This window comes from Rhagoletis pomonella, unplaced genomic scaffold (assembly GCF_013731165.1).
Source record: "Rhagoletis pomonella isolate Grant_MI unplaced genomic scaffold, Rhpom_1.0 Rhpom_scaffold_00004, whole genome shotgun sequence".
Classification (NCBI taxonomy): domain Eukaryota; kingdom Metazoa; phylum Arthropoda; class Insecta; order Diptera; family Tephritidae; genus Rhagoletis; species Rhagoletis pomonella.
Window position 1 is genome coordinate 37,635,724 of NW_023458558.1, and position 26,894 is coordinate 37,662,617.

A 26,894-nucleotide genomic window follows, 5' to 3' on the forward strand; every position below is an offset into this window, starting at 1 on the left:
CGAACAAAAATTGGACTTTATAATGGAAATGCAATAAAATTTTTGAAAATAAATTTATTTTATTGAAAAAGGTTTTTGAAAATAGCATTTAATTTAAAACTTATATTTTTACATTAATTTGAAAAGAATGTGCAGTTTTAATTAAAGTTTTGTTAAAGGTTGCTTTCGCTTGAATAAATATGTAATTAGAAATCTACAAAGAGAGTATGTCGCACATGAAAGAAGCATATCTACATATTAGCTTGGTCAAAAAATGAAAGTCGCGATTTTAATGTTCTTACTCCCAAAGGATTGTCCTATACCGGAAAAGATATACCCTTGGTTTTATTTTGAAATTAAAAAATACTTAAAAGTCGCTCAAATATGAGAAAAAACTACTTTGTGGGAATGGTATAGAATTCTTGAATATCTATATTTTTCGATCGGAAATCTCAGTTTCTCTTCAGCAGGCTTCCAATAATAATACCCAATTTTTTATTTAAATTTTTTTTAATACTAATTCCTTATTGTACGTCCCTCAAGATCCCCAAAATATGCAATGGGCATAATCCGGAATTTACTTTTTTCACATTTTTTGACCACTCTAATAATAGCCGAAAGAAATCAATACAATTATTTTTATCCAATATCAAACGTATTTATATTTAGAAACCATATACGTTAAGATTTAAAGAAATAGCAAATTAAAAAATTCAGACTATTTATTTCATTCCACAATATCACTTAGCTCCGTAGCCCTATATATGGAGGTGTTAAATGTAGCTTAGAACTTCCATAGGCTTTTTAGTCCACCAATTTTCAGGCCCCCTAGAGGAGGTAGCTTGCGTCCAACGAAAACTTAGAAAACGATGCAAATGTGAAATATAACCGAATAATATTAACTTGAGTAGAGTAAAGTGTAATTATTAGCTGTTCCTCTAATAATATTTTTTTCACCAATTGCCTGAAATCACAAAATGGATGTCTATCGACAATTATAGCGTCGTCATTGGCTAACTAGAATTCAGTTGGATACAAGTAAAAATGTTGTGATCACTGAACAACACACCTAGCCTTATGAATAGTACCGTATTTGTACCGTAAAACTTGTATTAGTCAACGAGTTCAACTTCGCAGAAATATGTAGACATTTTTGTAGAGCAATCGTTTTAAAAATGAGGACGTTGGCCATTGGAAAGGGAACGCTGACTGCCTACAGAACCAATTCTGTGGTGCTAAGCTACCAGGCGGCCTCATTAGTGGCTGTAAGTGTACCTTTAAATACAATGCAATAGCTTGACAATCGAAAATCCACTTTTAGAGATAATTCTTTTGAGTATAAAAATACCACTTGCTACTCTTTAGTTTATTTTTTTTTGTAAAGTGCGTGTATACTTTTAGAACCGAATCGTCTATGAAGTCGATGCTCGCTAAGCTAAATTTGCTCCTATTACATTTAAATAATGTTTCTAATCTTGATCTGACACTACCCTCTTATTTAGTTACTTTAGCTAGACTCTAAGCACCATTGTTCAGTAGCCAGTAACAATATATTATTCATTTGACTAATATTATTACAAATAATTAAATTTACCATAGCAATTTCCCAGGCTTTAGTCGGCGTGGAGGGTTGCGCTTCAATTGTTAGAGGGCGGCATCTGCACCTTGTTAACACTTTCTCACACTGTGGCGATGTAGTTACTTAGAGCACGAGATGTCGCACCAATGCTTTGTATATCCACTAGTTCAGTGCCCCATTATTTACCAATAGCAGACTTGCTTTTTCGGTGTTCCGAAAAGCGGTGTGTGTTCAGGAAAGCTTTCTGTTCAAGATGATCATTAACTTTATAAATTCGTTCGCTAGAGTCATGTGTAATAAATGTTATTCAGCGAAAAGCGATTAAGAATTGGGACACTTTATTTTTATTTGTCAAGTGAAACGGAAAAGATTTTGCTGAATTAGAGCTAAGTTCGTTTCCCTCAAAGCAGATTGCCAAAATATCTATCTCATGACTCCAGTCTCAATTTAGCTTGCTCTCTTTAATCGAACCGAATCTAATCTAAATCTAGTAATACCAAAAATACTTTTAAGGCGCAGCGAAGCACGCCGGGTTTTTGCTACATAGTATGTCTGTATTTAGCAAGTTTAACCAGTGATCGCTGGTAAACCCAAATACGTTTATGTATGCATGTATGTAGTAAGGAGTAGTCACATCGCTCAAACACATCTCGCCACTTATGTACAGAATTTTCGCCTCACTATGGGCTGTATTTGGCGACCGAATAGTTCAATGCTTGTACGTATTTGTATTTTTTAATCGAGTTCCAAAAAAGGATGAGTTCGTCGGAATATTTTTTTTGGACCACGTCAACCGATTTCAATAATTCTTTTGGCATCGGAAAGGTAGTGTCCCAGAGGTGGGTCCCATACTAATATGGTTTAGATCCGAAAATATATGTATATATAAATAATTTTTTTTTATGAGAATCAAAGTCGGTTTTGTTTTTTGCTTAAAAGTTACTTGTTTCTTGTAACTTTACCCCCCAAAAATAGGGCGTTTATCTTGCAAGGCGTGACGAATATTTTCCTAATAATACATTTTTTATATTAGTATAGACGAAAAACGTCGTCGAACAAATTTGTGTTCAAAAAAATATTGGTTTTTGTTGAAGAGCAAACACCATTTTGTTAATAAAAAATAACTAAAATTAAATACCAAAAAATGAATTGTTCAAACTTGTCAGTATGTTAGTGCATTTATATTTATGACATGGGATATGTATACATATATACACCACTATTAGGTCAAAAAGGTATGTTTCCACTCAACAACTCACCTTCAAACCCCTCTACTCATTTCTGTGATTTGCAAACATTTGCAAGTTTTTTTTTCATTAATTTGTAATTTGTTTGCTTTTTCTGCAAGTTTTTTTTCAGGATACTAAATATTGCTAGAAAAAATGGGTGTTGCAAGTTTCATTGCCGCACTCTTGCATTTATTAACATTAATTTTATTTGCTATTTTTTATGATTCTAGCAATGATAGCATGAGTAAACAGATAAATTGAAAAATGAAATCGCCGCCAATATATTAACACATTCGCACGTAGGCGTTAAGCTAGGCAGCTGTTTTTTTTCTGCAGCACACCGTTGCTGCGCAGATTGCGGGTCATTTGGCTGACATTTTGTTTGAATGGCAAAAGATTAGTTTTTTTTTTTTTGATTTTTTTCTATGAATTTCATAAACATCTATGACTGACTATGCATGTTGTAAGTGCCAACACTAATCAACTAATCGCATGACAGTGCAACATGAAAGCGCTATGTTAAACATTTGCAAAATTTCTAGCGGCCGAAAGCTAAAGAAGAGTCAGTCATTGGTGCATTGAGCAGGTGGTGGTTGTAGCGCGCAGTTGGAAAATGCTTATAAGCATGTATATGCGTATGTACGTATGCATATGGAAAATTTTACTTCTATCAAATTATAGATGTAACCAGTATTAGAAACAAAGTTGACCATGCAATTTATGCGATTAATGACGAACTGTCAATGTGGCGTAGATATATGTTTTATTTGATTTTATTTCTTCGCTCTTCTGGTTGCTGTTGCCACATTTATCAACATTCAATCGGCGCTTGACTGGTTTTCCGTGAATTGATATCAACTCAAATGAAACTCATTGACACCAGTCGTAAAGTCGCATACCAACGAGAATTCGCCTTTCTAATTCTATTTATTGCAGCTGTTCTTGGCAGCGCAAAAACAAAGCCGCTTATACATTTATGCGCTTATGAGAAGTTGCACAGGTGCTCAATGCTTTAACACATATGTACATACATATATAGTATAAGCATTCATATTTACTTAAGTAGAAGAAAATACCTAAGTAGAATATTTGAATGCTTCCTGCGATCCACTCGAAGTCGTCGTCAGCCATGTGTTGCAGGCGAATTGCCAAACAAGCAAACCCACAAACACATTTGAAATTGTCACTTGCGTTAACTATCAAATCAGCGCGTGCGCTGCAGCGAAAAGTTGGCGTGTAGGCCATTACATTCATAGTACAGTAAAGTCGAATCAATCACATGTCCAGTTAGTGCGTTTGACAGCTTCGGCGTAGCTGTCGCGCCGTCGCTTCTGCTTTCATCTATTCTAACGCGATTGCTTTGGTTGCTTTTGTTTTTGATTGTGCGCTTTTTTTGATCGGAGAGAGATGGCAGTGTATTAACCTTAATTGATTGCGTTGTTGTTCAAGTGCGGTTTCATTGTAACTCGAAATGTCGACGAAACACGCAATGCAATAAAAATTTTATATCTCTTTTGTTGTGTTCCCTCTTTTCAATGTATTCGCATCCACCTGCGCATGCGTGGCTCTTTAACCTACTTAACTACTCGCACTTGGTTGCAAGAAAATTAGCTTTGTTTTGGGAAGCTAATAATGAGACCGCCCGCTGCGTTTGTCCACTCTTGGGTAGATAGTAATTTGGTTTTGTTGATTTATTGAGGGTCATTTGTAGGTAAATAGCAGTAAAAGTTAGCGGCATTGCTTTCTTTTTCTCAGAATTGTTTTTACTCTTACGTATTCTTAGGTTAATTTGTTTACCTCTTACCGAATTAACTGTTCATTTTGGTTTATTGTTTTAGTTATTTGGAATTTCATCCGATTTGAATTTTTGGTTGTAGTTTACTCTATTTAAACCAGACACGCTGTCAACGGGCAAATGATAATTACTAAATTTTAACTTGTTTCAATCGTAGCTTTGTGTCATCGTTTCCTTGATAATCACAAGGTATGTCAATATATATTCCTACCTATTCAAATAAAACCGCATAATAGGCGTTCATTGCTGAAACAGCAAAAGTCAGTGTCTTAAATGATTTTTGCATGAACTTCTAGATGACGGAGTTAGCTATATTCCGGGTTCGATACTCCAAAATTGCATTTTTTTACTCGTTTTATTATGAATATTTATTTAAGTTTTGAATTTAAAAGCAAATATCATTGGTAGAACTTATTTTTGAACACATGTCGATATACACTTATAAGTAATTTTACATTTAAAAAATGTCTTCAAGTGAAGCAGAGCGTATTTTCTATACAAAAATTTCAAATTTTCGATTCGTACGAGATCCAGAATATGCCTCATTAATTTGGTTTCCAGGTCCAGCTGGGCATTCACAGTCAAAGATGGTGGCCAAATATATACAACAAACATGCTTGTCGACTCAATTATAAGGAAAAAGTGTCTCAAAAGAACAAAAAAAATTATTAGAGCCTTCCACCTTATGATTTTTTTATTATGATTCATACAAAAAAAGTACCTTTGTAGCCGAGGAATTTACTAATTGATTTATTAAACATTCATTCTTATTAATAAAAAACTCACAAATTCTCTGTCACCAGTGATCGGACTTGAAAAAAATGTGTGTGGTAGAATCTGGAAAAAAATGTGGTAGATTTCTAAAAAATGTGGTAGATCTCAGGTTTTGGATCAAACTTTGTACAAAAATAAAAAAAATTCTGCAAGGTTTCACCTAAATTGCAAATCTAAAATAATAGAATCTAAAACAAAAAATAATTTTAGTATAATAAAGTGCAAGATTGAAGTTGCTAAAAATTGCGTTGAGTTTTGGCAATTTTTTTCCTTGACATTGTAAAGCAGTTCCTTCCATATCACGATATTTTTCGAACATATTTTGAAAGATTCCTGCAACCTTGCGAAGTGCTGCCAGCTTTTCTTTTTATTACATTATCACATCATGTTGTAGCGAACAAATGTGGCACGTTCCAGAAACCGCTACTTGGGATTCGCCGATTTTGACAATTCTCAAGTAAAAGTAAACAACGCTTTAGAAACTTTAGATGCACTAAAAATTGTTAACACTTTCACAAAAATCGCCGTGTTTTTAACATTTTCGCTATAGTTTTTTTTTATAAATCATATATTTTCCAATTTAACACAATAAAACCACGTTTCCTGTCGAAAAATGAATATTGAGAAAGTTTACTATTTTACGGTTTATTTTATCGTCCCATTCTGCCTGTTGTTAGTGTTTAGTGTTGGACAATTTTTGCTCTTAAAATTAAGAAAATTATGTCGAGCAAAAATAAAACTACTCAAAAACGTGAATATGTGGTAGATTTCAGATCTTGTGTGGTAGATGTGGTGGATGCTACAAAAAGTGGTAGATCTCCACAATGTGGTAGAAGTCCGATCACTGTCTGTCACTTCCATCAGCCCAAGGTTATGACTTTTTTTTTTTTGTTCGTAGGAGAGGGAAATGCTTTATGCACTGGCCGGGGGCGCTAGTCTCTTTACTACCTTGCCCGAGTGTGGGACTCCCATCGAAGCGTGTTGGGCTACCCACTAAAACCTAAACTCCCACCGCCCGCGCAAGAATCCCGGATCTGGCACCGCAATTCTGCATGTCTTCAGATGCAGGACCGCGCCGTTAGAGCCTTGGGGCTGCTCTTTTGTAGGGGCGTTTCATTCGGGTGTCCTCAGTAGAAAACCGTCATCTCGTTTGCAGCGGAGTACGAATTTCACGTATCTCGCAACTGTTTCCCACTTTTCTGCACTGGAGATCATTACCCCAACTATGTTGTTTGCGCTTATGACTTAGTAGTGTCAATTTTAATGTCAATAATAATATGATTATTATGATGTTTTTTTTTTATATACCACAAACCGTGTTTCTTTGTTAAAACAACATTAGTCAAAAACAATTTTTCCGGCTTTTTTATTGTTGAGTAATATTATTAAACTATTTAAGTACAAAGTTTATTCGATATTTCTATCTGTTTAAGCTTAGGTACTATACATATGTATTCAGCTCAAAAAATACTTTACGTCCCATTTTTTGTGAATTACTCAGTTTTTATTGATTCCTGACAATTCTCATTATGAGAGCATTGAGATTTTTGAAATGACCGATTCAACACGCAAGTCTGAAGTCATCCTTGGTGTAGATCGCAAATAAAATTTCTTTAATTCTTAGCAAGAGTTGGTTACGAATTTTATTCCCTCTTTTGAATTGTACTCGTCTTGTTAATAGAAAATTGGATTTACTAGTTAGTCCTCATACCTCCATATCCATTGCATCTCCTTATGGGTTTATACATCTTCTTACGGGTTCTGGTTAGCCAGTTACAAATCATTAAATTTTATTTCCAAAATTATTAATTAGTCTCCGGTTGCAACTTTTTTTCTATGGTGAATAAAAAAATTTTTGCTTAGGGTGCGAAAAAGATCCAATTGTTCCCGAAGATCCATTAAATTAGCCTACACTCACCTGTGGTTTAGTTTTTGGCCAGCTAGAATCATCGGTCCGTACTTCATCTAAAATGAAGCTGAAGACACAAAGAATTTGGTTCGTCGGATTCGCTCCTGCAATAGAAGCCGTGGAGGTCATTTGAATGCTGTTGTATTCAAAATTTAATTATATTGATTATGCTTCACATTGAATTAGAAACATTTCGCTCATTTGCTGCAAGCTTGTCATAGCTAAACTAATCAAAAACTCGAGAAAAACGCGTTTATAGTTTACAGTTTACTTATCGTTCCTTTAATATAGAAAAGCCCTATCTCACGTTGTCGCTAAAATATAAAAAAGCTATAACTAACTAAAATTTTTTATCGCACAAAACATTTTGGGGACTCATAATTCGATGAAATGCATCATAATCAATCAAACAATGAATTTTGGAATTTTTGGACGATATGTATGCTCTGAAATTTTCAATAAACATACAAAAAGAGTTAGCAATAATTTCTGCATACTTAACTAATTGTTAATATCTTTTTATTATGATACAATGCAGCAAATGCAAATAATTATCTCAACAACTGGATTTTTTTAAAATCATATCACGCCTAATGAAACACCCTTATAACAGTTTGATATAATAAATACTAGAATTTTTCGAAGTTATCGTCTATAGTCAAGAATAGTTTAGTGTCTGATGAATTTTCCTAAAGTTTTCTCCATTTCCAACAATTTTTCTACGAGTATTTTCTATTTTCTTACAAATTTTAAATTTTCTTTAGTATGCTTCAGCGTCAAATCAACTTAATATTCTATTTATTACTCGCTTTTTTTTGGTTATTTTATTTTCTAGTTAGAGCAATGATATCAATTTGTGTTTTGTTTTTATGTGCAACGGTTGATTTCAATTTAAATTGGCTGCCATGTCGTGTAGGCACGCATGCCCTTCTTTTGTTGTGCTCTTTGCATTCTTAATGGAGAAATCAATGCTGATAAACTCAAAAATATTTTCTAAGTGATTTAGTGACCTACAAATGGTTTTAATTCTGTTACAGCTATAAAGTGTTCATTTCGTTAGTGTTATTACAGTTTAGAAGGCAATAAAAACGCTTTGGAATTGTTAATTACTATACCAAATTCACGAAATAAGTGGTTAGAGCCCATGTTTACATACATACATTCATACTACAAATATACGCATGCATTCATAGAGGTATGCTTGTACAGAAATAAAGGAAATCTATGGCTACAGGATTTCAAAGCACATTCAATTGTTTCAAAGATTTAAGGCCTAGAAGAACATAAGGCATAAGTAATGTGACCAACTATTTCGTAGCTCAAAGAAGTACAGGTTAGGTTGGGTTAAGTTAACGCCGCGAGCCGATTTCGAAATTTCGAATGCGGATAATTTCGAACCCTGAGAGCGCACTTTTTATTGAAAAGATCGAGCGAAAATGCTTCCATCTTAGCCCCGCGAAGGTTGGACAGTCTAAAAGAAAGCGTGGAGGTGATTCCACTTCATCTTCCTCTTGACAGCTGATAAAAAAAGGATCAGTTGAAATTCCTTGTCTCACCGCATGAATACCAATCGCACAATGGCCTGTCGGAACCCCAATCACTAGCCCTTGAGAGGTAACGTGTTTTAAGGTGCCCTATAAAAACATTTGCTGAAGCAGAGAAACGTCTTTTCCTTTTTTATGTCACAAAAGGGCCCGGTTTCCCTTAGCCCAATAGCAGGTCGTGCTGCGACAATTCTGTCTGCAATATCCGCAGGCGCCGTGTTCAACATATGTATGTTAAGCGCCAGTGTAGGTATGGGAGATCTACCAGACAAGGGCTCCTTGAAACAATATAAGCTTAAATCTGGTTTCATAGAGTTAATGTATTAATTTGGGCGAGATACCTCACGTTTTACCCATAGCTCCCCTAAAGTAGTTCAAGGCAACCGACACCTTTCTTACTCTTTCCTCAATGATAGGCTTCCACAGCAGTCTCCGTTTATCGCCCACCTAGTTACCTGGTTCAGGTAACCTTGAGCCAGATGAAAAAGGGTGTCTAGAAGTCGTCCCTTAACCAAAAGTTCCACATTATTTCATTGGCGATTACCCGACAGCCCACTTTTTTAGTTTCTCTAGAAGGTCGTTTACAACCGCAATCCAGAGCAGGGGAGAGAGAACACCACCTTGTGAAGTGCTTCTAATGACTTTGCACTGAGTGCAGGCGCTCCCCCACTCTCTCTATCGTTTTTAGCAAAAACTGCCTGAAGCACAAAATATAGCAAAGAAGTACATTTGACTGTACTTCGAAGTACGAAGTACAAGAGCGAAAAAAGAAGTACTGTACTTCCGAAAGAAGTACGGTTGGTCACATTAGGCATAAGTTTCATACCAGGATATGGGAATAAATATGCTCAGGCAAAAATAGTGAGTCCATTACACCTAGAATTATAAATATCGAAGGCAAGAAAGAAAAATTATTTCAATTTGTAGATATGTATTTAAGATGAAGATACACCAAAATAGTGATGTAAACAGTATCTTCAAAATAAAGAGAATCGCGAAATCTGAACTAATTCGGTGAATGAAGGCAAGCAACTAATACGACTTGGCAATATTATAAATAAAATGACTTTGAAATACAAATTTTGATTAGGAAACAAACTAACACTTGTTAGCTGATTGTCACCGATGAAGAGATGAGGCAACGGGATTTTTGTAGAGAAAGCCAGTTTAGAAGAATTAAACTGTAAACGGCTAAAGATTACGAAATACCGGACGAAGTATAGAAGGGATTGGATAACGTATTATCATCAAAGCCAACAAAATTGCGGAGGGAAAGGTAGGATTTTGTCAAAAAAAAAAACAACATAATCAAAATCCAAACTACCTAGTTTAGAGATTGGTATTGAATGAGCGACTTTATTAAAGGCAAAATTGGCGTAAATAGTACCGACTTGAAGATGATATTTACTTCGGAGATCATCTCTTCTCCCCATCAGACTTTTTCTTGGAATTCACATAACATTTAAAGATATTAGCCCAGGAGAAGGGCATACTTACTAGGAACCTAAGTTGATTCTTTAATATCTAATTTAGTTCTTAATACAAGACTTATACCATATGTGACTAAAGCAAATCGATTTTAGCATGCAATTAATTCAACAAACCATTCAACTATTTGCCGGTTAAAGTTATCTACATACGATATATTTACTGTATCCTAACTAAGTATGTATTACATAATAACTAGAATACAGTACATTGGAAAGGAAAATAATGCTTAAAATTGTGTTTTTATTCAAAAAAATTGTCAATACAAAATATATTCACTTATTTTTCTCAAGATTTTTACTAAAATTTCAAGACATATTCTACCTTACATATAAGGCATTGAAAGAAACACTTTTGCTTAATACGCTGCACTTGATTCGTAAAACTTTGTTTGAAATAGCCGTAATCAGCTGCAGCCTCAGCTGAAGCAAATTTATTTTTGCCACACTCTTACCCAATTTCACCGACACTTCTTAACTTCACAATTTCCCCTTCTGCATTCTCAAAAGTACCCAATTTTAATTGCGAGATTAAGTCACTGATAGTCAGATAAACTACTTACGCTTCTCAAACTTACAAAATGCATAATTACGGTTAATAATACGCTACAAAAAAAGCAATAAAATCGAATTGCCATGGACGCCGCGTCGATCATACGCCCTGTAGGTCCACCAACCGCCTAACTGGCACCATCAAACGCAAGAAAAAAAATTATAACTCATAAAATTATCTACTAATATTTCTTTGGGCAAGAAGGCGCAAAAATTTAAGCAGTTAAGTTGTGCAGATTTGATTGGTTAAATGAAAAAAGAATGAATGAAATGAATCCAAGTGAAATGAAATTTCGTTGAAAGATCGAAAGTTGCGCGGTCGATTAGTAGTAAAACCGTTGATTGTTGTTGTTGCTGCCAATATTTTTTTACCACTTAAATGGCGCAAACAAGTGTATGTCTTAAGCGCATAATGTATGTGTGTATGTTAGGGGCGCACCCAGGAATATATTTTGGGGGGAATTTATACTTTTAGAGATATGTATATCACCAGGAAATACTGAAAATTCGCTTTAGATAATATGCTCTTTAAAATACATTAATGCAAGTTTTATGTACAGTATGTAATTAATAAATAAACTCAAAAATCACCGACTTCAATAAAGGGAGAGGTTATCAATTCGTCGGATTATTATTTTTTTTTGTTTTTTATGTATGCTACCGAATAACTTTAGACCACGTGAACCGATTTCAATAAATTCGTTCTTTATCTCAATGATCGTCCCGTATTTTGGTTTAGATCCGATAATTGGATCATGAAAATATTAACGCTACTCCTAAATTTGTATATGAGAATTGAAGTGGTTGTGTTTTTTGCTTAAAAATTACTTGTTAAATAAAAAGTTCAATAAACACAAGATGCACTCAACTTTCAAAAGTAATAAAAAATTTTAAAAAAGAATTTTATTAAGAAGATTTCTATTAAAGTTTCCATTATTTCGTCTGTGTTACCAAGGAGTTTTGACATCTGATATTTCACACCCTGCCTCACTCTCACACTCCAAAAGAAATAATGGAACGGGTATATATATCTGTAGCAAACATGGGTTGCCTTGTGTCACAAAAAAACTTTATAAAAGCGTAGTAGAAAGCATAGAAAATGTCTTAAGAACTGCGTACTGTCTTAAGGAAATTTGACCCAAGAAAATTTTTTTCGCCATTTCCTGTGCGTCATTTTATATAAAGTTTTTGCTTTTATTGAGAGCTGGGTACTTAACTTTAGTATCTATTACGAAAAACGAAATTTTTTTCATAAAATGACGAACCACAAATGGAAAAGAAATTTCCTTCGATTAAAATTTCTTAAATCAGTTTGCAGCTCTCAAGAAAAATGCTCGAATATTTATTTCTTCAAAAAAAAAAAAAATTACAACAAAATCAAAGAGATTTTTCAAGCAACATAAATAATAAAAAATATTTCTTGTGATTTTCTTGACAGCTGGATTCTTAGCTTTAGAATACAGTTTGTATTTGAGGTTATTAGCTTGAGGTGGGGGTTTGAACCCAAAAACCTACTCCCTGTGTGCACTAATGGTGTATGTGCATTAGTGTGTGTGTATTAGTTGCTGCTGCTGTTCAGCCTCATCATCATCAACATCAACGAAAACGAGCCAGAATTGCAAGAACAGCGACAGCGATAGCAGCATCATCAATGATTCGATTAGCGAGTATAACGTTGCCACTTCAATAAAATTTTATTGCCATTTTCCGCTTAGTAAGTACTTACCTACATACGTATGCAGCTAAGCCATTCAACGCAAGGAAAACACAAACAAAGTCACTGCATGCCGTTCTACCGAAATGCGCTCGTATCTTCCATTACCTGTTCTGTGATCTGAGTTTGTTGCTCTTTCCGCCCGCTTGTGCTCCTAAAGTGCGGGTAGGCTTTGTTCGTCCGCTAATATTGTCACGACTCGCTGCTGCTTCACTAGTTTCGTTGCTACCCAGAGTGAGCAAAGCCGGCTGATGCTACCACTAGCGCGTTTATTTATTTTTCGCTATTATTGTTATTGCCACTACTTTGGGCACATTATTGGACTTTGTAATTAAATTGGATTTCCCAGGTCGGCGGCGATAGCGGATGCTGCATTAGCAGCAGCGATTTTGTTTTCTTGCTTACTTTACTAAATTCCCCATCCAACGTTTATTTAATTTTTGTTTGCCTTATCTTTTCCCCCTTATTGCACTCTTACGTTTCCTTGCTTACGCGTAGTGTTTTTTAACATTCATTGCTTATTCAAGCGGTTGTGGCGTTTAGCAATTCGCCATGCTTTAAAAGTGAATCTTCGAATGGCCTCATTGACCGAGTCACCATTTAGGAGCGGAAAATTAAATACAGTGAAATTTCTGAGGTTGTCATTGTGGCTTTGGGTAGATTGCGGCCAGATGGCAGCTGATAAAAATCGAAAGGTGACTCTGCTGCTGCTGCTGCTGCAGCTGCTGATACTGTGTAAGCCGCTAACTGTAAGCGCTCGCCGGCTGAATGGTGATATTGAAACTTAGGCTGAGATTGGAGACAAGCAGCAAATCGTACCACGAATTCTCTTGCCGGGCTTAGTTTTTCTCATCGCTAATAATTAATGTGATTTCAATGCATCGCATGCATAATGCAATGAGTGTGTTTAGTTAAGCCTATGAGTTTGAGCGGTGCGGGGGTAGGGCAGAGGAATGGGTTGAAAATTGTTGAATATTTGTATGGGGGGCAAAAATGCATAAAAGGATCTTTGGCATTGGGGTTGAGCGAAAGCATTCAGGCGATATGGCATTCTCGATAAGGCATTGTGATGAGTTCAATGGGGCCTAGTGGAATAGTTTTGCATTAGAAAGCTATTAGTATTTAGTGTGGAGATAATACAAGAATAAAGATATTTGCTTGTTTGTGCAATAAATTTGTAAAAATTAAAAAAAAACCGAATGAGGTTAATTTTGCATTAATTTGTCGAACAATAATTTTAAACAGTAAGAATTTTTTTTATTGTTTATCATAAGTAAACTGCGCGTAATTGTATAGATATAGAAAAACCGGAATCTTTTCTTGATGAAAAAAGGCAATGTGTACTTTTCTTATTTAGATTTTTGTGCGACTTTTAAAAAAACCGCACGAAAAATATACTTCAAACATTTTTCTACTGGAATTAAAAGTGTGGATTTATAGAAGAAAGTAATTAGTTTAAACATAGAAAACATATATTCCTTTTTACTCTAGTCGCATTAATTTAAAAGCTCTCTTTAGAAGATCGACATGCCCGCTTCTTAAAGTATTCAAAGTAATCTTACTGAGCGCCACGTTCAACGCCAGACAACATATTTGTTTTAAATTTTCTGTGGGCTTTTACGCACATTGTATAAAGATTTTTTCTGAACATTTTTTAGAACATTTTAACCCTCTAGTGACCTCCCAAATGCCTTTTATTCAGAAATTCCAAAAAAGGAATCAAAGCGACCCTTTAATGAGAGAGGAGCTAATGGTTTAAAACCTTCTACGAAATTATACCTCGTAAAATTTTCCACTGCGTATTCAAACTACATATTATTTCCTTCCAATAGGACCCTTTAACCCTTTTTCACTTATTCTAAAAACACTCAGATGAAAAATTGCAAACCTAATATGGCCATAAAAACAAAATTTGACTTGAGAATGCGAAACGCCCTTTCATGCTGAGTTGGAATTGTTCCGCTCGAAAAAATGCTGTTTCCCATGCCTTTGAGATATCTTATCTCTGGGCGGAAAATTTGAATATTATAAATTTTTGGAAAGTGGGCTACATATGTGTTTTTCAGTCAACATACCGTCAATTTCGTACCAAATTCGGTAAAATTACGCAACTTCAAACATAAAAGCTAGACGTTGAAAATTTTTGACATCGGGCTGAAATTACGCCAACTTTTTATGCAACGGTAAATTTCAGAAATGCTGAAACCTTGCTATTTCGGAATTTAAGGACGCTAATTTAATCAAAATTGATACTCGTTAAAATACGTGTTTTGCAAAAATGTAAAATTTATTGCAGATTACGAAAGAATTAAAATACCCATACAGAAAAAATTTTTGTTCGGGAAAATTTCTCTTTACAGTGAAACATTTATTTTTTACAAGTTACAATATATGAAGAAGCGGGATAACCCGACCACGCATTTCAAATGGTAACTTTCGCATTTCACTGCAAACTCGCATTTAATAAGCTGTTCAAAAACATTCATAATATTTTCTTATTAAAATACTATTTTCGAAAATGAACAATATACATTTTATTGCAGTGCCGGTAACTGTACTTAGCAAGTTTTCTGTGCCATGCGGTTTTTTAAAGTTGATACCCTTACTTATTTGGTGCATAAAGCATTTTATAATAATAGCATCTTTACGGATCAGCAAAGTGTTCTGAAAGTGCCCTTAAACCACAATTTTTTTTGAGGAGAATTTTTATTATGCACCATATTGTCCAAATTGTTTATTAAATTTGGGGCTTTTAAACCCTGATTTTAAAAAGTTGTTTAAAAATGAATACCTCATCTAAAATCGCCTGCATTGTAGAGGTCGTCAAACGGTTTTTATTTATTTATTTGATATGATATGTCAAAATTGCATATAGGCACATACATATATATCTTAAAGAGAATCATGATTGACGTAGGTTGTCATTAAAAAAAAATTCCTGCATTTAACTTTGTGTTCTTTTTATTTGCAAAAGATATCTGAATTTGAAAAATTTCCTCGAGGTCCTTCCATACAAATCCATATATCCTAATACAGAACGTTATGTAAAATAAATAAATAACAAAAGAAATGCTCTCTGAAATGAGACTGAATGTGTACAAAAATTTTGGAAACAACTAAAAATATTACACCTTTTCCAGTGAAAATGTTTCAAGGGGAAAACATATTATTTAGTAAGTAGTTTCGGTCTTGGGGAGCAAAAGAGTTAAACATTACTTGTTAACTTCTGTGTATAACCATTGTTGGCAGCACAAAAAGTTCAAAGTTTGAGAAGTCATTAAATCCCAAGGCTTTCAACAAACTCTAGCTTAAATTTGGCATAAAATTTCAAAATTAAGTCACCTGGCCAAATTTTTAACAACTTTCCAATTCAATGGCATCTCTTTCAGAATTTTGATTTGATTTCAATTTGTTTACTGAAAACAAAAAGCTTTGCGGCTCAGCTAACGAATAAGAATGCTAATTCTGCGTGAAAGTATAGGCCAAGTAAAAGTTTCTGCAGTTCAAGCAATCAGCTAGCTACTAAAGTAATTCAATCACGCACAATTCAATGGAAAACCATACAAAAAAGAGACGATCACCAACTACCCGTTCGTTCGCAAGGCAGATAAAACCAGCAGAAAAGTTGCAAGAGGGTAATAGCACAAATACCAAATATCTGCTGAAATAGCTATGCATTAATTTGCATAATTTTTGGTAATTGAAAAAAAACAAACTTTCTACTTATCGACTTTACTTGAAATATCAAATAGAAAACAAAATGGAATGCAATAAAATAAAATTAAATTAAATAAAACAGAAAAGTGTGGCAGGCAAGAAAAGGAAAATAAAAATTTTAAAATACGCGAGTAAACAAAGAAATGCAAAAAATAGGTAGTAAATCAAAACATTTGTTAGAAAATAAAAGTTGAAAGAAAAAGTTAAAAGCAGCATTTGAAATAATTGGAATAGTCGTGAATGAAAGTGACAAACATGCAACATAAAATTGAGACGGTCACCGAGCAAATTGTCTTGTATTTGTGCCTATGCATACCTATCAACATGTGTGTGTGTTTGGCTAGCATGCTAGCAAGGAGAGTGCATTATGGCATATGGCTTAATGGTGACACATTCCAATGGCTGGCACGCAATGCAGCTAGGCACTCAAACCCACACACCTGCACTCACATTGGGATAGGACTGCGATAATACGCTTGAAACATGAAATTCGGTGCGACAATGAGTAAAACTATTTGCTACCACATAAAATTGTGGCATGCCACTGCTGGTATGGCCTTTGAAAGCTGCGCACAAAATTGGGCGCAAAGTGACCAAGTAAGCAAAAAAAAAAGAGAGTAAAAGACTAAAAACAAACGCATACAATAAGAAGCAGGGAAAAATAAGATAATAAGTTTGGTGCGAAAAAATGTGCCACTTGTGCGGACAGCGGCAACAAGTTGATAGCATATTCACTAAAATAAAATACACAGCGAGAGCAGACACCTACATACATACCTAAACGCACAGATATGTGTATGTGTAAGTATACAACTACTATTTACAGCTCAAAGAAAAGTAAAAAGAATAATAATAATAAATAAAACTAAGTAAGGTAAAAAAAAAAACAACAACAAAGACGCTTACCTCGTTGACACGCCAAATTTGTGACTGGTCTGCTGGCAGCATCAACATTGAACGGTGTGTGGCATTCACTGCCGCCTAATAAGGTGACGCGAAAATATTACTAGCGAGCCAGCAACAAGCAGACAGCTATAGCACATGTGTCGATAGCGCGCGATAAGTCAGCGTAGAATGGCTTGCTGCTTTTACTTGCAGCACAACACACTGCACTTCGCCCCGCTCCAAACAACAAACCAACCTTGCCACTTGCCATACTTGTGACTGCGTTTGCGCAGAACTTTCTTATCGCGCTCTAGCTGCTTGCTGCCATTATACATAAATACTTCAGCTTTTGTTGTCGCCATCGACATGGAATAAAAAAGGCAATTTACAAGTTAACTAACAATTAACCATTTATGTTGTACTTTAATGTAAACCTAAAACGTTAAACAATGCACGCACACACTTACATGCACATACACATACACATGCACATACAAAAACAAATTATACAATAGATTAGTGCAAGCATGGAAAAATGAACGGAATGGTCATGCAAAAACTAAATATACATATTAAGCATTTTTTTGCTTGCTTGCTTGTTTACCTGCTTGATGGCAGCGCGCACTGGGTCAACTTTCGCTAGCAACTGTGCAACAGACACACTGCTGCATTGCCACGCTACCAAAAACATTATGACGACGAAGTTCCAACAATGGACATAGTACGAGTTCAAAGCCAAAGCGACAATAAAAATATTCTCAGCTACAACTAGTAAGAGGAGACACGGGGTGGTGTTATAGCAACAATGTTGTAGTAGCAACAGCGGAGGAGCAACTGTGCAACACGCGAACTACATTGGGCGCTTTGAGTCTTGCGGTTGAAACTAATAATGTCACTTAAAAAGCAATTTTACAAATTGTGACAAAAAACAAAGCGCTAGAATAGAGTAACAGCACTGTGGAAAACAGCAAAAACCAATGACAGCAGCGGCAGCAGCAATAATACCACTACACTACTACATAGTGGTAGTGAACATGCCATTAAAACAACAATATTTAGTTAGAATATAAAGCCAAACGAATTACAGTCGTCTACACTGAAACGTATAGGAAACGAGGCAAGTTGCTTGAACGAGTTTTTGCTAAGCAAAATTTAGCAGCCGCTAGGTTTGGCAGTAGATAGAAAAAAGTTAGTGGCAAAAAGTCTTAAGCAAAGCAAAAAAGCAAAAAAAAAAAAGAACAAGAGCGAAAAAGGTCGACTGGTTGGCAAAAATTACTAGGTAAAGATAAATAAATTGTTTCAATGTCACCTGCTAAACAAAGCCCGTTGCAAATGCTCTGCTGGCATAGATTTTCGTTCGTTCGTTTGCATTGCAATAAGTAGTGCGCCATTGCTATTTGCTGCTGTGCTGACACCGCTGGGAATCCTGCCGAGCGCAATTGTTTTTGTTGCTTAGCTTAGCTACGTGGTCTCAAGAGGGCGATATTGCGCAAAAAACGAGAAAGAGTTCAACAACAAGAAAGAGTATGCTATTGTTATAAAGCCTTGTATAAAAGATTGATAACAAAGAAGAACGCAAAAAAATGTCAGTAAAAAAATAAATAAAACAAAACTAAATAATAGCGAGAAAAATCTCTAAAGATATACGTACACTAAAAAAGATAAAGTATAAAATCTATTTTCCTCTTAAAGAAAAGCGCTCTCCGAATATACATATAGCCTTTAACCATTCCAACTGGAGCTTAACTACTACATAGTTTGTAATAAAATATTGCGTTGGTATCGACATTTTAGATTTGTTGCTTTAACCTTTCGTATACTATATAGGTGAATAAATCTCACATGGGGTTTGACATAGCCCATATTAATAGCCCAAATTAAATAAAATCAGCAAATTTATATTTTATGGCAGTTATAAATAAGAAATTTCTTTTCATAGCTAATAATGAATGAATTTAAATAAAAGGCGTGTTTATTTATACATTTTAATAAAGTTCTATTAAAAAAAAAAACTTTATATTCATCCTATAACTAATAACAACCGGTTTCACCAGCAATTTAAATGAAATTTGGTATTTTATTTCTGTCAATTTCCATACAACATTCAGAAAATTAAAATCATTTTTCACTTAAATTGCTTTCGTGAAATTGGTTGTACATATTTTCTTGAGTATAAAATTCAAATAGCTCATACCCAAGCGCACTTGTTACGCGATTCATGGCGAAAGCCGAACTAAATCAATTGCGCTGATCGGAACGACAACACCGCATTTAAATGTAGCTACTGGGAAAACGAACTCGCTCGTTTTTATTGTTTAAGAATTATTATGATTTTTAAAGTGCTGGGGTATGGTATACCCCGCTCTCGTGCATAGGTTAAAGCCCACTACAAAGGCCTACTAAGAAAATGTTGTCGGATGATGGATACATTTCTGTGTTTGAAATTTTCAGGAAATTAATCCAGACGAGGCAGAGCTTTTCCCTTTTACTAAAAGGAACAAGATATCATAGCTGAAACTGCAGTTATTAGACGGTCGGTTAATCCCATTATCTGCGAGCACAAAATATTTTGGAACCCGGCGAACATCAAACCTAAGTTGAAAGTCGGAGGAGAATAGCACCTAATGAGACTTAACGTTTGCAAATTATAGTTAAAAAAGTATTCATAAATTAAATTTAATAAACTCCTACAAAAATACCTACCTATGTTTACAGCTGGGGGGTTTGTTACCTGACCTAAAAAAACAGCAAGCGCTGATATAATGACTGCTTTAAGATTCAGCCGCCACACTCAGGGAGTCAAGACTGTAGGTGATGAGAGAGTTTTAACTCGGGTTAATTATTACTGAGACGGAATTGGAGAAGAAGACACAGACTATATAAGGGAATTTAATAGCTAGTCTTGATCTCAGCATCATTATACAAGTATGATTCTTATCCAGAAAGGAAAGCGATCGGGAAGCCGATAAAGGTCTCCTTACACCGACTGACCCGATAAACACTACGTCACTCTTTCTCTACGTCTCACAGTGGTCGGAGAGGCCATGTTTTACGCGAAAAAGGCTTATTTGAAAACTGTGATAAATTATCCGGCATAAAACTGTTGTTATTTAGATATGTCCAACGAAACTCAAACCTGAATAGTATTTTCAAAAATATCTGCTGAGCACGTTCAAACAGTTATTTGTTGATAGCGTTCATTAAAAATTTTATATGGAAGCTTTTAATTATAACAGTAATTGCTGCTTTAGTGTTAATTCTTAAACATGGAATATGCTGTTTTCATAATAAATATTTTATAAGCTAAGTTAGTTGCTAAATTATCAATACCATAGTAATAACGCATATTTTTAGAGAATTATTTTGTTCAAAAAGGTGAGCAGGGCCGAGTAATATCATCATTACTTTACGAAAAACTAATGTAAAGTGCCCTTTACGAATATACGAAAAGAAACGCCGCGCGAACTGGCGTCAAAAAGAGTGGCCGCGATTTTTATTTAACTAGACCAACTTTAGCAGTTGTTGCAAATATTATAAAGTGTATTAAAACATTAAGGACTATTGTAATTTATTCTATATTTACCATCATATAATTTACAAGATATGCCTTAACGAACATGAAATGCCTTTTCAAAAATTCAAAATAGCGAATCCAATATGGACTCCAAGAATTAAAAAAAAATATTGAATTTTCATGAAATTTGGTATTTAGCGGTTCTCAATTTCGCTTATTACAAATCTCGAACTAATTTTTGAAAATTCTGTAATTTTTCGCTATTTAGTTTAGGTCTGTTATTTGTGTTTTGTAGTATTCTTCGCAATATACCCCAGCAGCCTTGGGTTCATAATCAGAAAGTTTCTTGTGTTTTTTAAATAACTTCGAAAGCTTCGTTTTTCACGGTGTTAAATTTAAAATGCTATAATATTTTAAAAGAATAAGTAATTTTTCGCAAAAAAACCCACTACAAAAAAAAGTATATATATATATATATATTTCATGATCCAGTGATCGGATCTAAACCAGATTAGTATGGGACCACCTCCGAGACACTACCTTTCCGATGCAAAAATTATCGAAATCGGTTTACGTTGTGCAAGGTTATGCGGTAACATACATAAAAAAAGAAAAAAATAAAAATATTCCGACTAACTGATAACCTCCTCCTTTTTTGGAAGTATGTTAAAAATGGAAATGTTCATATGTAGAGTGAAAAGTCACACGTGAGGAGAGACAGCGTAAGTTTTTTTGATGAAGATTAAAATGCTCAATATTTGTTGAATTTATATAAGATTTGTACACGATAATACTTCAATTGCTCCAAAGAACCTACATATATACCGACAAGTAATTTTTAGCAAAAAAAATCGACTCCAACTCTCATATAAAAAAAATATATATATATATATCTCATGATCCACTGATCGGGTCTTAACCAGATTAGTATGGGACCACCTCTGGGACACTACCTTTCCGATGCAAAAAGAATTATCGAAACTGGTTGACGTGGTCCAAAGTTATGCGGTAACATACATAAAAAAAAAAATAAAAAAAATATTCCGACGAACTGATAACCTCCTCCTTTTTTGGAAGTCGGCTAAAAATAATAGTTATATCTGCAAATCCAAAATAAGCCAATATTTACCGTTGTTTGTGCGACAGAAATCAAATTGGTTACTTTAAAAAAAGGCTTGGAATTTTACCTTTGAATGAGCGTTTTCGTGAAGCTCTTAAAATTACAACTACAACATTTGAGCATAGCTTCCATATCGAAACGTAAGACGTATTCTACGTCAAAATCGCCCCTTTTTTTGGGAACGTACCTTAATATGCATATGCATTTATGACATTTAAATTAATTTGAAGACCTTTTTTAATATTTCAAAAATATAATAAACTAAAAAATATTATCAAAAAATTTCTTTATAACAAGCTTTATTTCTTTTGTTTTCAGCTATACAAAAAACAATTGGTGAATCAGTAAACTTTGCATATAAGGTAAGTGTTTTGAATGAAGAAGAAGGAAAGTAACCAGGTGGGAAATAGACAATGAAAACAAGTGAAAACAGTGATATGCCGAGGGCTTCCTACCTTTCATGAGCGTCAGAAAAATTTATCTCAACCGATGGTTGCATTTTAATTTATTTGGTTGGGTTCTTGCAAAATTTGTACCTTCACCGCATACATGGATAGAGGAGTTATATAAAGAAATCATATGCAAACAATCAGTTGTGTGAAAACTATAAATTGTAGTGACCCGCGCTTGGTGTTGTTTACTCTAAGCTTTCTGTTGACCCCTTTTGAAAATAGTGCGAAATTTTCTGTTCCTATCTGGATAAGTGGAGGATTTATAACGAAAAACCTCATATCTGAACAATCAGTTGTAGGATAGCTGTATATTATAGAGGCCCGACTTTGCCGGTTCCGACAAATGACTAATACGTTATAAAAATACACCAGCGCACCACATTTCAGAAGTATATCTTCAAAAATGAGGGACTAGATTGCATACCAAGAGACGGACATACGGACGTTGCTTAAAGTTGTTTCTTCTTCTGCTGGTATATACCATTTCATGTTCATGAAAGGTATAAATGTACTAGTGCAAAGTATGTATGTACGTATGTACATACATAAAACGTGCGTCAAAACAAAATCAAAAATGCCCAAAAAACTCTCTCGTGCCCAAAGTTCACACATCTATTGCTTTCTTCAAAAACTTGTCTTTCTGTCAGCATCAAAATCCCCCAAAATGTCAACTCCGACTACCTGTCACTTAATATCGCCAAATGTAGACAATCAGGTGCATGGCACAACACTTTTGACGTGACCTTAAAATGTCATAAAGATTTCAGTAGACATGCTCGCACACACACACACACACACACATATTAGTCTACAAAAGTTCATAAAACAAACAAAGCATGAAAGATTCCGCGTACAGTGACAACATAATCGCCTTCATAGTCGTACTCAGCAAGCTGCCCATCAATATGCTATGGCAGCGTTTCATCATCAATTCTCAGCGGTGCATTAGAACTTGACATTGTTTCATGTCCGCAAAGCACCGTTGTACCATTACAACGCTTTATGCACTGTGTAACTATAACTATTGCACTGCTTCGATATGCGCGCAGTACTTGCAATAAGTCGTATTGTGCGAGTTATTTATTGCTGCAGAACATTGCGCTGGTCGCCTAACTGTCATTCGCTAGCCCGTTGAATGATCGCTAGTCGGTGAATAGTAGGTCCCCGTACATATACATACATATACATTCGTAGTTGTCTAAATGTTGGAATTTTAAGTGCAACTGGCTGGTGTCATCCATTTCAATTTTAATCGATACCACCAATTTACTCTGTCATGAGAGACGAACAGGCGCTGCGCATGTAAACGGTGACAATTTCTAATCATTATGACAGCATTTTTTGAAAGCTTTGTCAGGTTTTTGAAATCCCTGTTCTTTTATTGCCACATTTCTGTAGCTGCAAATGGTTTAAAAAATGTCAACCATATTGTTTACTTGGGTATTGATGTTTGCGTTGAAGATGGAAAATAAAAAGAAAATACATTGTATGTACATACAGTTCGACTGTGTAGCTAATGACGCCGTATGAAACGTTGAATGGAAATATGAATAAAATAGGCAGATCACGCAACATCCAACAGTCCCACAGTAATACTTCTATATGTATCAATGTTAGTGTTTGACAAAGTAAAGTCTGGCGTTAATTTTTTTTTTGTTTTAATTTTCTTTCAAAACGTTTTTACGCATTACTTTCGTAAGAAAAAAGTGCAAAAAGCCGTAAGCTTAAACAATATTAAAAAACAACGCAATTATGCAGTAGCTTAAAACTTACACTTTATTCTACAAAAACTTAATGGGCTACAAAACTACATACTCAAAAAAATTCTAAAAAAAAAATCTTAAAAAATTTTAAATTTTTAATGTTGTTATATTACTCAACTTGGTGTTAAGAAAAAAAATCATAACTCAAATTAATGCCAGGGTACTTATTTTACTCAACTTCGAGGTAAAAAATAATAATAACTTAAAATATTGTAGAGTGCACCCCATAATACTCTGCTTAAATATTGCACAATACTCAGAGATGGCATATTTTCAGGAATTATTTATTTTTATCAAAAAATTTGTATGTGAAAAGTTAAAAAAAAAAAATTTTCCTTATATTTCTTTTCATAGAAAACTTTGATGTGTGTATGTGCAATTTTTTTTCATATTCTTTCTCGCCCCGTTCTCGAGATATTTGGAAAACTATTAAATCGATTTGTTTTTGTTTTTGGCCGCAAAGTGTTTAAAAATGTATTAATCAAGCTAAAATTTCATATTTACTTATTATTTATGTTTATGCATCAAGCCTAAAAATTTGAAACAAATCAAACACATGAAGTGTGAGCCCCTTCCATTTTGGTATGGATGAGGCGTTCCATACACACATAAAGCCCATATAGCTTATATTCGCCGTTAAAAATGCTCAAAGAAATACAAATTGATGGCAAAATCTTCTTCTCGAACACCTCAAGCGCTGCTTCAATAGATGTTTTCATCGTTCCTGCGCAGTGCCGCTAGCACGAATATGATGTGCGATTTTTATATGCTGCCTACTTAAACAAAGTATCACATCGTGGCGAGAGATATTCTTCGTTTGATTTCCTGTAAAAGATTTTTGTTTACTTTACTAGAATTCCCAAATAAACGAAATCATTTACGAATTCGATACAATAACTTTTAATAGACCCACGCACTTTGTAGACAGTTTAAGGCACTTTTGAGGCCAATGATATTGGATGTCATTGGCAAATGCCAGCAATTATACACTCCTACAGCAAATTTTATCTGAGCGGTTGAGCATTGCAGATGTTATTAATTATCTTCTGCAAAATTAGATGAAATAAATCACCCGATAGGCACTCGCTCTGTTTTAATCAAAGGGTTCGGAAAAATCCTTCATAATTCTAACAGAGAAAGATTTGTGTCGAGTCTCCTCTCCAGGGTATTTTACAAATTTGGCATGTGCTAGGTCGAAAGTCGCACTGACAAGGCCCAATGAGTTCTTTAGCGCTTGGATATATGATACTCTAGCGTATTTTGCGTTCCTTCTGACTTCTGCAGAAGGCAGAGAACACTTAAATTCCGATCCAAAGCCATGCATTCCCCAGAGTATTTCTTAAAAAGAAGTGGGTGGAGTTAGAAAATTTTCTGCTCCTTCAGCTTTGGTATTTTGACTCCGGCCATTTATTTGAGTCTGGTTGTGGTAAGACAGAGAACAATTTATGCCGCCATCATCGATTGGGGCTCGAGGCCTACGCTATCACCACAATTTTTGCTATTGCTGCTCTTCAGGGGAGTTGAGAAGTATTTATTATCATTTGGAGAGACTAGAGTTTATCGTTTTTAGTTTTACAAGAGTTCGGGTCGTTAAATTTTAAATTTTTTTTGTCCTGTTTTTCTGGTTTCCTGTCCGAAACTAGCTCCTCACATGCTTGCATTTTGGTCTCTCTTTTTTAAATATTTCCTATGATGCATCTCTCTTCTCTTTTCAACTTTTAATTACACAATCTGACACAACTTCGAAACTGGTTTAAATAAAAATTAAAGAGAAATATTTTCTAATGCTGTTTAAGAGTTTTCTATGCGGCCTTCTTGCTTCCTAGCTAACTTTTACACTTGTGACAGTTTAAGTGTGAGATTTAAAAATGAACCTACATATACATATATACATAGTTATATACATACATGCGTATGAGCACATGAATATACATTAAAAAAAAAATAATAAAGCAGCTTTGCAAATTTATAGCAAAAAAGCCAACTTAGTATGAATAAACAGTAAACAAAGGCATCAACTAGCAGCCGACATAAACCGCACACTAGTCGAGCATGCGCCGAAGGTAGGGAAAACGGCCAGCAAATAAAATTTCCTTTAAACCAGCAAGCAGACAAACCAAAGGCACTAAATTGCCCGTCAAACACAAGAAGTCGAAAATTCAAAGAAATTCATTTAAAAAAATTAAACTGCTTGCTGCTGCCGTTTGTGTCGTGCAGTGCAGCGATTGAAGCCTCAATCTTTTTTACTCATAAAATAACATCATTGCACAATTAATTAATGTGAAGTCTCTCTTTCCTTGTCTGTGCATGCAAGTGTTGTTTTTGCTGCTGATTTTCGTACCATTGTTTAAGTTTTTATTATGATTTTGAATAATTTCACAAAGGCGGAGATGCAGACAGCATCAGCAGTAACCACCTGCCGCCCAGCGTTGAGCGGCGCATAGAAGTGTGGAAACTGTTTTTCAACATAATTTATTTTTTGTTCTAATAAAAGTTGTTTTATTTTTTGCTGCTGGTTTATAGAAGGCATGCAATCGTTGAGCGACAGCCGCCACTTTATTGATGTTGTTAAATTTATGATTCTGTGGCATGTAGTTGGCAACAGGAGAAGTGGCAGTAATGGATAGTAGCGAATAGCATGCAGCCTGCTAGACAGACAGACAGACAGACAGACAGACAGTAGGAGTAGCGTAGGCAGCAAGGCGCTGTGGTTTAAGATTACAGGCTGGTTTTTAATCAAAGCAAAACTGACTAGCAGTTTAAATAATAGAAATGTGCATATATGTAGTTATGTGGTCGTCATTATTTCGTGTCTGATATATCACAAAAAAAAAAGAAAAAAATACATATAGACAGCTCGTTTGCGCTTGTGCTTTTAGCC

General features: G+C 34.8%; 1 protein-coding gene across 1 annotated transcript in view; it reads left to right on the forward strand.

Annotated features, from left to right (window-relative positions):
• Positions 1-26,894, forward strand: part of LOC118737545 — a gene marked incomplete in the record, with an annotated part of 159,008 nt that overhangs the window by 74,824 nt on the left and 57,290 nt on the right. Inside the window, 1 exon segment of the mRNA XM_036468119.1 lies at positions 22,121-22,160.